The sequence below is a fragment of the Pan paniscus genome, chromosome 5 (assembly GCF_029289425.2).
Source record: "Pan paniscus chromosome 5, NHGRI_mPanPan1-v2.0_pri, whole genome shotgun sequence".
NCBI lineage: Eukaryota > Metazoa > Chordata > Mammalia > Primates > Hominidae > Pan > Pan paniscus.
This window is the reverse complement of record NC_073254.2, coordinates 47,255,963-47,266,178: the sequence shown is the minus strand read 5'-3', so window position 1 is coordinate 47,266,178 and position 10,216 is coordinate 47,255,963.

Genomic DNA, 10,216 nt, shown 5'->3' with positions numbered 1-10,216 from the left:
CTTGGCACAACTGTCCTGAATAAAGGAAAGCAGGTGAGGGTGATGTTGAGAAGCATCTAGAGGGCTGGAGTCAGGTGGAACCGGCTGAGGCTGTTGGATCAAGTTTTAGCCACTGGTAAAAGACCTCCGAGTTGCGAACGCTGTTGCCATTTGTGTAAAGTCGCCTCTGAGATTAGAACATACCAAACACTGAAGAAAGAGGTCTAGGTAGCACAAAGCCATCACGTAATTGAAGTTTTTTCCGTTTCCAAGGACAGGAAGCGTGCAAATGGCTCTGCGTTCTCAGTAGGGGTGGGGCTAAGTGAGCCCCAAATGGTAGCTTGGGCAAAGAACTTGTGTGATGCATGCGGGGACTCAAATTTAGTGTCTTCTGAACACAAACACCCTCTATGATCTGGGTTAGGTATCGCTCCTATGAACGTTCAAAAACACCTTTATATTCTGAGGGGACACCTTTCATCATCAGATCACTGTTGGCGGAAGCCAGCTGACAGCTTTGTATTTCGTGTTTTCCCCTTTAGTAATGTAAAAATAGAAATTATTTCTCCTTTTTTCCAATGTAGGATTTTTTTTTTTTTTTTGACGGGGTCTCTGTCACCCAGGCTGGAGTGCAGTGACACAAACACAGCTCACTACATCCTTGACCTCTTGGGTTCAGATGATAATCCCGCCTCAGCCTCCTTAGTAGCTGGGACTACAGGCACATTCCACCGGCCCGGCTAATTTCTTTTTAAAGTTTTTGTAGAGATAGGGCTCTCACTATGTTGCCCAGACTGGTCTTGAACTCCTGAGCTCAAGCGATTCTCTTACCTTGGTCTCCCAGAGTGTTGGGATTACAAGCGTGAGCCACCACACCCAGCCCAATGTAGGAATGTTTAATTCCTCCGCTTGCTATCAAAGAAAACTGCTAACCTTCTCATTTCCTAATTTCTCTTTTTCTGATTTGCTTCTCCTTAAGTTCTGCTCTTGGGTGCTATCTCCTTAGTTTTGAGAATATGAAGGTTTGTTTGGAAAAAAAAAAAGCAGAAAAAATTCACTGGAAGATTTCACGTTTGTCTATATCTTTATGAAATGTGACAGTGAAGTGTTAGGGTAGAGATATTTGATCTGATTACCATTAGGATAAAATCAAATCTCCTTACCATGTCTTACATGTGTACCTGTCCAACCTTGTCTTCTACAATTATCCAACCAATCCATTCTGTTCCAGCCTCACTGGCCTTCTCATTCTTTCACGAAGCTCACACTCTCCTCCAGAGCCTTGCACTCTCTTTTGCCTGGAATGCTCTCCCAGATCTTAACATGATAGGAAAACAAAAGACAACTGTTTGTCATGTCTACTAGAATCTCAGCCCCATGAGGCAGAGTCCATGCCCATTTTCCTTCCATGTAACATTCCTGGCACCTAGAGAGTGACTGATGCATAATGGCTGGTAAAATATTTGATTAAAAATATTTTAGTGTATTTCTTCCTCCAAAATATACATACACAACAGGGGCAGTTATTTTATCTATATCTTTAGCACATTTTAGGAATTTAGTAAATTTCTGTTGAATCTATATGGAATTCTTCAGATTGATCTGTGAACATTTTAGGTTTGAAAAACCAGAAAATCATAAAACTAAGGGTAATAGGAAGAGAGCAAAGCCAAAGGCAGACATGGGAAGATTCTCCTTATACAAAATACTTTTTCCATGTCCATAATGAACCCCCAAATTACCTGGTTACTTACAACAGTGGTAGCAAGGAAATGTCTCATCAATGCAGGTTCTCTATTCTCCTGAATTAATTTCAGGTCCTTAATTGTGCATGACATATGAAACATAAAGGGTGTTTATTTGCTAATCACCAGCATTAATTAATTCAAGGACTTACTTGAGATTCTGTTTGTGCAATAAAAATTAAAAAGATTACTCAGTAATCTATTGGGAGAGGTGCAACTGGGGCATTAAAATACGAATGTGTGTCTAATTTTCAAACGTCATAAGTATTTTGAAAGCACTTATACAGAATCAATTAATATATGTTGTTAACTAAATTCATATTTAATAATATGTGATATAAATTAGTGTTTTGTATTAATTTCAAGACAATTGTAAAGAGAATGTCACAATCACTCTTTTGATTCAATCAACAGTCCTTAGACTTGTTCCTTGTAATGTGTTTAATGGGTTAATAAAAGATGTATTATTTGAAATTATGTAATTTTTAAAAAATATTTTGCTCAAACACTTTTCTTATTAGTGTAAATGACTGAAGTATTATGTAAATTTCAAAACTGATTATCTAAGGTATATCATTAAAACAAATTATGAGCTGTGATCTCAGGAAAGGTACTCAAACTGAAGGATGTTTTCCTTATCTGAAAATTTAGATAATAATAATTACCTCATAGTCTGTTAAGAAAAGTATATCTGATAATATACTTTAATGTACAATGGGTCTGGCACATATTAAGGTCTAAAAAAGATAACTGTTACTGTTATACCAATAGGTATAATAATTTTGATAAATATAATAGTAATTTAAATATATTTTTTCCAACTTTTATTTTAAGTTCAGGGGTACATGTGCAGGTTTGTTACATAGGTAAATGTGTGCCATGGTGGTTTGCTGCACAGATCATCCCATCACCTAGGTATTCAGCCCAGCATCCATTAGCTATTCTTCCTGATGCTCTCCCTCCTCCCATCCCCTACCCTCCCACAGGCCCCAGTGTGTGTTGTTCCCCTCCATGTGTTCTCATCATTCAGCTCCCACCTATAATGAGAACTATGAACTCATCATTCAGCTCCCACCTATAAATGAGAACATATGATATTTGGTTTTCTGTTCCTGTGTTAGTTTGCTAAGGATAATGGCCTCCAGTTCCATCCATGTCCCTGCAAAGAACATGATCTTATTCCTTTTCATGGCTGCATAATGCACCACATTTTCTTTATTTAGTCTACCATTGATGGGCATTTGGGTTGATTCCATGTCTTTGCTATTGTGAATACTGCTGCAATGAACATATGCATGCATATGTCTTTTATAATAGAGTAATTTATATTCTTTTGGTTATATACCCAGTAATGAAATTGCTGGGTCAAACGGTATTTCTGTCTCTAGGTCTCTGAGGAATTGCCACACTGTCTTCCACAATGGTTGAACTAATTTACACTCCCACCAATACAACCTCTCCAGCATCTGTTGTTTTTTCACTTTTTAATGATAGCCATTCTTACTGGTGTGAGATGGTATCTCATTGTGGTTTTGGTTTGCATTTCTCTAATGATCAGTGATATTGAGCTTTTTTCATATGTTTCATGGCCACATGTATGTTTTCTTTTGAGAAGTGTGTGTTCATGTCCTTTGCCCATTTTTTAATGGTTTTTTTTCTTGTAAATTTAAGTTCCTTATAGATGCTGAATTGTAGATCTTTGTCAGATGCATAGATTGAAAAATTTTCTCCCATCCTGTGGGTTGTCTTTTTACTGTGTTGGTAGTTTCTTTTGCTGTGTAGAAGCTCTTTACTTTAATTAGATCCCATTTGTCAATTTTTGCTTTTGCTGCAATTCTTTTTGGCATCTTCATCATGAAATCTTTGCCCATGCCTATGTCCTGAATGGTATTGCCTAGGTTTTCTTCTAGGGTCTTTATAGTTTTGGGTTTTACATTTAAGTGTTTAATCCATCTTGAGTTGATTTTTCTGTATGGTGTAAGGAAGAGGTCCAGTTTCAATCTTCTGCATATGGCTAGGCAGTTCTCCCAGCACCATTTATTAAAGAGGGAATCCTTTCCCCATTGCTTGTTTTTGTCAGATTTGTTGAAGATTAGATGCTAGTAGGTGTGTGGTCTTATTTCTGGGTTCTGTATTCTGTTCCATTGGTCTATATGTCTGTTCTTGTACCAGCACCATGCTGTTTTAGTTACTGTAGCCCTGTAGTATAGTTTGAAGTTGGCTAATGTGATGCCTCCAGCTTTGTTCTTTTTGCTTAGGATTGCCTTGGCTCTTCGGGCTCTTTTTTTGGTTCCATGTGAATTTTAAACTAGTTTTTTAAAAATTCTTTGAAGAATGTCAATGGTAGTTTAATGCAAATAGCATTAAATCTATAAATTGCTTTGGGTAGTATGGCCATTTTCATGATATTGATTCTTCTAATCCATGAGCATGGAATGTTTTTCACTTTGTTTGTGTCATCTCTGATTTCTTTGAAGAGTGATTTGCAGTTTTCCTTGAAGAGGTTCTTCACTTCCCTTGTTAGCTATATTCCTAGGTATTTTATTCTATTTGTGGCAATTGTGAATGGGAGATCATTTGTGGGTAATTTAAATTTTTTAAATCAAATATTTTACCACTCATTATGCATTATTCTTCTCTGGGATAGATAGAGATTTCCTAGAACTCTGATAACCTTTATTTTAACCTATTTACCTCTGATTACTCTGTTTCACCTCCCCGTTGTTACTGTAGTAACTGGGGTTATTAATAGCCTCAGAGCTACCAACACTTCTCTGTAAAACTGATTATCTTTTTCAGGATAGCATCCTCTAAATGGTTATGCAAGATTTATGGTGAAGAATGGAGGTAGTTGACTAAATAATTTGATGAGCTTTACTCAACTATCTACTTTTCACAGCCTCTATTTTGTCCCCTGTGGAAGCACATAACAGGGCTTAGCTTTGGTGTTGTAGCTCTCTGTTAGAATCTGCAATTAGCAGGTCTCGTATATAAAATTTCATTTCATTTTAATATTAATCCCACCAAATGGAAGCTATCTAAACTTTAAATTTAAAATGACTGAGGCTAACAGAGAATATGTGATTTGTTGAGGGTCACAAACTTAATAAATTCTCCAACTATGGGACAAACGCATTTTTCTCAAAATCTGTTACCTTTTATATTATATCCCAGTGTCTCATAGTTCCAAGACAAGGAAAAAATGAACAATTCTTAGACAATTATCTTCTTTTCCAGGGAATATCTTTCCATTTTCTTTTTTCCCATCCCTCTCCCACCCTCCCCCAGCTACAGTCAAACCTCAAATATAAGAACCAGAGAATTTAAATAAATGTTACAAGAAGAAATATCCTGAATCGTGTTCTTCTTCTGGTTCCTGAAACTTCCAAACATCTTCAGCGTTATCACAAAGTTCAGTGATACTTAGGAATGACCTAGTGCTGGACACCAAGTAGATGATCAATGAATAATTTTTGTATTTTTAGTAGAGACGGGGTTTCACGATGTTGGCCAGTCTGGTCTCGAACTCCTGACCTCAGGTGATCCATCTGCCTCGGCCTCCCAAAGTGCTGGGATTACAGGCATGAGCCACCGCGCCCGACCCAGAAACAGATTTCTTATCTGAAATATCAGAAGGCAGAAAACAACAAGAGGGAAAAAAGGCTGCTAACTTAATGCATGGGGAAGCAGGGTGTGGGCAGGAAATGCAGTGTAAGAGAGGAGATTTGTACAGGGCGATGGAAGAGACAATGGAGAGAAGACAATCTGAGCAGAAGCTGCGAGGAGTAGATAGATACTGGGGAAAGGGACTGCTAATTATGGTGTTATTTTAAAACTAGCTTTGTGCTTAAAATTCTCATTGCAACACCCTCAAAGACCTCCACTGCATTGCAAAAATCTTGGATTTATATTTTGTTTATCTTCTGGTGTAAAACTGAGCTGAAGCACACTGATTCTACTAGAAGAAGTCAATGTCCTAGGAAGACATTGACAGCTGTAGGGATGTTAAGTGGGTCATCTTCACCAGTAGGTGGGGACATTGCACTTTACAAATTCAAGGGAGCTGCTGCTTTCCCTTCTCTCCTGGCCCCTTGGCAGGTCTAGATTTGAGGCATCAGCATTTCTTGAGGGTGGTAACCCAGCCGCTCTTATTTCCCTTACTCTTCCTTCCATGTGTTCAAAATATGATGCAATCTGAGATGTGGTTGTGGGTGTTTGAGAAGCAAAGAAGCATGACTGGAGCAGGAGTTAAAGTCTGCTTTTGTTTGAGAACTGAAGAGCTCAGACTTTTACACGCTTTCACAGATAAGAGATTGGTACTCTAAAATTACATGCTTAAAACAAACTTCGCTGCTGTCATTCTAATGCAAGCCACTATCCTTTTTCACATTGAGCATTCTGCCACCATCTGCAGCATTCTTGATATTTCAGTAAGAATTAAATTTTATTTTGCAATTAGTATTTTAAATTTATCAGGATACCTGTATATAGTTTGAGGATTAAACAATAAAGATGTATTTTAATGAAAACAAGAGCCCTTCATGCCATTCCTTTCCTCCACTAGCATTATCCCCAGCTCAATGACTTTTAATGGTAATATGTGTATCTTTGTGTATGTGGGGTATTAATTTAGACATCAGTTTTCTAATTATCTGAAAGCAGATAATTTAGACCACCAACAATTATATGTCTCTGGCATCCTTCTTGCAATTTTATTATATTACTATGTTTAGTTCCTCTGTAGGTAATCCCTGTATTTAAAAAAAAACAAAGAAAACCTACACCTAAGTATATTGTATTTAAACTGTAAAAAAAGTTGAAATACATAAATACTGCTTAGAAAAGCAAAGTGGGATGGGAAAAGTACAAGTTATTACATTTTAGTATATTTCTTAAAAATGAATATAACAGGTAGATATTTGTTAGTATGCATTACAAAATTTGGGCAACATAGTTATGAAGTATATTTGGATATTTTTCAATACATATATTACACAAAGGAAGAAATAAAGTACTGCTCAAATCAATGGATTAAATAACCTAGTTGAAATATTGGAAAGTAGATGAAGAGTAATTCACAGAAGAAACTCAAATGGAAAATAGCATATGCAAAGATGGCCAACTTTCTCTATAATATTTGACACAGTAATATTATGTCATTTCAGTTTAAATAAAATTATACATTGATAAAAATGTGAAATCACATCTTTGAGGGGTTACTAAGAAACTATCTAGAAGCATTGTTCTAGAAGCTGATGTGGTTTTGGAAGATCAAGTGTGAATGTCCAAAGGCACTTCTGTTGAATAAAACACCAAGTGGAGAAATTGAAGATCCCTGATTGTGGAAGTATCCAACTGTTTAGAACTCAACTGAAATCCTGAATGATAGTTCTCTACATGTAGCAGGAGGAGCAAGTGACTCAGGGAAATAACGGGTTTATTTAAATAAAGATAGCCTTTATGTGGACATCAAGTTCATCAATGAATGTATCCATTTATTTGTCAAATAATTATTTAGCTCCTACTAAGTGCTACATGCTATTCCAGATAGCTTAGTCAAAAAGGCAAATGTGTCCCTACCTTTATGAGCTTTAATTCTAGCAGGAACTAAAAAGAGTCACATAATAAACAGACATAAAATGCAGTGTTAGGTTGTGATTCTTGCTATGAAGCTACAAATGAAGAAAGCTGAGTAAGGGAATAAAGAAACAAAGTGCTTATCAGTAGTGAACTTCCATGCAGGCCATGACAGGCTCATTTCAAAAGAAGCAGAAATATTTTATTATTTTTCCTTGGGTTATTAGTGTCACATGTAAGAATAGTGCACTAGATTTACTACCACAGATTTTTGTACTTATACTTATTTTGAACAAAATAACAACGTCTAGATAGTTCCTTTCCTCCTGCAAGAACTAAGTGTATGTAAGTCCTCTCTTTTGTAATCTAGTTTATTTTTTTCACATGTGAGGATCCCAGATACTATTAGGATGCCTTCATTGCTAATTGGATCTTGGAAAATATACTTTCTTGCTTTACAAAATATATTTCCTTTTAAGCCTCAGAGTAAATTTTGAAATGATCTACCCATGGATTAGTCCTCTGATTTTAACTAGTATCATTATTCTAGCTGTAAAGGACATCTATTCAAACTGTGTACAGGTAAGATTATCCAGGGGGTATAGTTTAGAGCACCCATATAATTTTCAATAGATTATGTGATTTTACAAGAATCTATCAAGTTAATGTTTCAAGAATATTGATAATTACTTTTAGACGTTTTGCTGAAAAAATACAAATAGACAGGGAGTCCATAGTAATAGGGTGGGTCTAAAGTTATGTAGTCTGAGTGAGGACATGGGATGTTAAGTCCAGAGACAGGCCATATGCAGACAGCCAGAACAATGTCTCAAAATCTACAAATGGCTGGGCCTGGATCAGTAATTCTTATGTGAAGGAGGATGCCAGAAATGAGCAACGTAAACCTTAACAGAGTCTGAAAACACATCTCAAGGTAGAGGTTAGAATGAATCCACCTGCCATCCCAGCCTGATACACATGCTAGAATGGGTTATAGAAATGGGCTAACAGGAAAAAAGTCATTGAAATCATGGAAAAGACCGAAATGAAAAATGTGAGATAATATAAAGGTCCATATATGTTATTAATTTCAGTAAAATGCAAATAGACTTGACTTGTGATTAAAAGACAGAGATTGACAAATTGAATGCAAAAATACAAATTCAGATTATACTGTTTACAAGACATATGTCTAAAGCATAAAAGTCATTTCAGAGATTGTAAAAGACAGAAAGGATATATCATGCAAATACTAATTTTGAAAAATGATATCAATTTATTAACGTAAAAAACAAATTTTAAGGAAAAAAGGCATTGTAGATTTTTCTCCATCTCTTTTTTTTTGAGCCTGTGTGTCACTGCATGTGAGATGAGTCTCTTGAAGACAGCATATCAATACATCTTGGTTCTTTATCCAGCTTGTCACTCTGTGTCTTTTAACTGGGGTATTTAGCTCATTTACATTTAAGGTTAGTATTGATATGTGTGGATTTGCTCCTGTCATCATGATGTTAGCTGGTTAATTTGCAGACTTGTTTATGTGGTTGCTTTATAGTGTCACTGGTCTGTGTACTTCAGTGTGTTTTTGTAGTGGCTGGTAACAGTCTTTCCTTTTCATATTTAGTGCTTCCTTCAGAAGCTCTTGTAAGGTAGATCTGGTGGTAATGAATTTGCTCCGCATTTGCCTGTCTGAAAAGGATCTTATTTCTCCTTCAATATGAGGCTTCATTTGGCCAATTATGAAACTCTGAGTTGGAATTTCTTTTCTTTATGAATATTGAATATTGGCCTCCAATCTCTTCTGCTTATAGGGTTTTAGCTGAGAGGTCTGCTGTTAGTCTGATGGACTTCCCTTTGTAGGTGACCTGATCTTTCTCTCTAGTTGTTGTTGTTGTTGTTTTAACATTTTTTCTTTCATTTTGACCTTGGGGAAGCTGATGATTGTGTGTCTTGGGGATAATATTCTTGTGAAGTATCTTATTGGGGTTCTCTACATTTCCTGAATTTGAATGTTGGCCTCTCTAGCTAGGTTGGGGAAGTTCTCATGGATGATATCCTGAACTATGTTTTCCAAGTTGGTTCCATTCTCTCTGTCTCTTTCAGGGACACCAATCAGTCACAGATTTGGTCTCTTTACATAACCCCATATTTCTCAGAAGTTTTGTTCATCTTTGTGGAAGACAGTGTGAAGATTCTTCAAAGACCTAAAGACAGAAATACCATTCAACCCAGCAATCTTATTACTGGGTATATACCCAAAGGAATATAAATCTTTCTATTATAAAGGCACATACATGTATATGTTCATTGCAGCACTATTCACAATAGCAAAGATATGGAATCAACCTGAGGGCTTTATTAGGCTATATGGCAGAAGAAATATCTAAGCAGCAAAGCAGTCAGGCAGTGGCATGGCTACTTTCAACTGCTTACATTAAAGCTGTGAGAGGCAAAAATAACTTAAAGGTGGAATTTATAATTAAAAGGGAAGCTAAGTGGAAAGATTGGGAAAATTTGCAGCCTGGCCCTGAAAGAGCATTTTCAACAGAGGAAACCAAGGGTGTGTCTGAAGGAATGATTGATAAGGAGGGATTGACTGATAAGGAGAATTGTATGAATAGAATAAAGCCAGAAGCTATTCATCAAGACAATGGGAGACAAACACTGAATGCACTTTTAGAGATCTTCAAGTCTACCCCTGCCGGCACAGGCCCAGAGCTCTAGGAGGGCAGAATGGTTTCAGGAGACAGGCTTGGGGTGTCCTCCATGGGCTTGCTGCCCAGTGCCACCTCAGGACAGTGCTTCCCTCATCCTGGTTGCTCCAGCCATAGCTCAAGTGGCCCCAGATGTGACTCATATTGTAGCTGCAGAGGGCACAAGCAGTAAGCCTTGGCAATGTCCACATGCATGTGGTG